Raw genomic sequence first — 2,479 nt, forward strand, 5'->3', positions numbered from 1 at the left:
ACGCTCTTCATTCACCTGCTGTGTTCTTTATTGGGGTCAGCAGAGCAGTTCCACCTTCCCAGGTTTCCACTCCTTCAAGGACTCTGCTCTTCTCCGTCGGGCCTTAGCTACAAGGCATGTCTCAGGTAATGTCAGCTGGCCAGTGAAGAAATGTGAAGAGAATGTTTAAAAAAGGGTCTGTCCTTTTCTTGGCACCATTTCTAATGCTGATGAATTACATCCCTTTGTTTTGAAAAATATAATTAATTGGAGAGAAATAAAGTAGAGAAGAATAGAGAGTTCTCTCTCAGACTCTGAGCTGCTCAGAACCCTAAGGAAGAGCTGTTTAAGCTGCCCCTGTTCAGGCCACGCAGCTCAGGCCTCTGATACTGAGACGTGACTGTTTTCAGGTTGTTCAGTCTGCAACAAAACCTGCTCTCTCGGCTTGCACGCACTCAGCAGGTCAGGTTGTGCTCCCAGCACTTTAAAACTCTTTCTAGTTTGTGGGCAGAGAAGGTAGGTTTGGTATGAACTCACAACTTTATGTAATACACCCAGAGACAAACAAAATCTAAAAAGTTTTTGTAGGCTCAGAAGTCTGTTTAGTCCCTGGGCCTAAACCTCTGTTTTTAGTTCTAGGCATGCACACCCCCAAAAGAGACTCCAGCCTAAATCCTGCAGCTAAAATACACTGCTGTGATCCAAGCAATCAACCACAGACTGTCAATGTTTATTTGGAGAAAAGAATACTCACAGAAACTGGGTACTGAAAGCTAAGGGAAATATTAGCAGTTGTGAATTTTATATAAAGATATTGCTCAGTATGGGAATTCAATAGTATTCCCCTGAATGTTTTCACTGATGGACTAGATTTAGCCTTTACTAAATGTATTAAGATAGAAACTTTCATTTCCCTCTGGTGACTGTGTGGTCCGCTGGGTGGATGGAAACAAGGAACCAGGTATTTCTGGCTTCCAGTCCCACCTACTGCAAATTTGAATTTGATTTATAGCCAAGATAGGGTACCATGTCTAATTCTTAACCTTCCCTATCAGTAAGGGGAGAGTATAGACAGACATTTGCCAATGACATAGGAAATACTGTGTGTGCGACACCATCCAAAGTGCTTTGTGCTATAATCAGTGCTATGTGCATATCAAAACGCCCATGAGGATTTGATTGGAGAAAAAACAGAGAGGCTGTATGGGATGGTAATGCTCTCTCTCTGATCTTCAGTAAGTGGTAAGTAGGGTGGGAGACTCCACACAGCTGAACTCAGTCTTCAAGCACTGGCTTGAGGTCAGTGAGTTAGTGCCAACATGTGGCAGCTGAAGTTCTGTGGCTGACTAACCCACATTGGTGTGAAAGTGTTGAAGAAAACGTGTTGAGGGAAAGAAATATTGCAATACTTCAATATTTTGTGAATATAAACCCATCATGCTGTCATCACCCAGGTGTAAAACAATGTCTTCTGCTACAAATGGCACTTACAGGTTGTGTCACCTGTCGAGTTTCTCAGTGCACACATCCATTTGCTGTACTGGGGTGTTACAGGTCTGGGTCTGTGAAGCTTTGTACTGAGTCAGATATGTGTAACTGGATCAGAGAGTGTCATCCATACGTTTAATTAGAAACTTTTGAGTACTTTGTTGTCTACTCCTAGTTACTATTTCATAACAAATTGGAAGAGATGTTCTGAGATTCAAGTGCCTTTGTGACTCCATGAAATTGAACTGGGAAAGGCAAAGCTCTTTGTATTCCCCTTGTTGTCCCCAAATTCCTGTTCTATCATACCTTCTCTTAATTGTTACCTTCATATATGTCTTTCTTCTTTACCCTTGTATCACCAAATTCTGTTTGAACATTGTGCTTTAGTCCAGTCCCCTGCTTGTATAAGTTCTTAGGTCTCTCTTATCCTCTCCCTTCTCAAAGGTTTTGTGTTTAACCTCTCAAGCATTCAGGATTGGACACTCTGGTTGGGGAATCTGCCCTTGATTCTCTCGAATCCAGCTTCTCCCTGTTTGATGGAGAGTTTATCATATCTCAGAAAGAATTCTAATTTCTGGGTGTTTAAAGAAAATATGTTTCTACTTTTGCACTCTGGGCCATGAGATACAAATAGGTGTTTCTGATAACATTCCTCGCCCTGCCTGGCTCTGCTGCTTTTCCCAGCTGCATCAGATTGTAATCTGAAATTTTTTTCCATGATTTAATCTACAAGTATTGCATAGTGATGTTTAAAACAACAAAAAATTTCCTCTTCCTTCCTCATCTCTTAGACTCTGAACATAGAAGCTACAATGGTATTTGATGGAAGAATGAGAAAAGGAAAGAGGTGTTTCTGAAGAAAAGATATGATTTCTCTCTCCCTTAGAATATGGATCTAGGCCTTCAAAATATGACTGTAAATTTCATCAGTGGTTTGTGTTCAGGCCTGCCCCATCAAACAATGAGTTTCAGGCTTCAGATAAAAAGATCCATCTTAGGGACATCCTTCAAA

General features: G+C 41.1%; 1 protein-coding gene across 8 annotated transcripts in view; it reads left to right on the plus strand.

The window, feature by feature from the left end:
* The window catches only part of NCKAP5 (NCK associated protein 5), a 380,374-nt gene that overhangs the window by 47,677 nt on the left and 330,218 nt on the right, over positions 1-2,479 (plus strand). The window lies entirely within an intron of this gene.

This window comes from Corvus brachyrhynchos, unplaced genomic scaffold (genome assembly GCF_000691975.1).
Source record: "Corvus brachyrhynchos isolate BGI_N302 unplaced genomic scaffold, ASM69197v1 scaffold126, whole genome shotgun sequence".
NCBI classification, from domain to species: Eukaryota; Metazoa; Chordata; class Aves; order Passeriformes; family Corvidae; genus Corvus; species Corvus brachyrhynchos.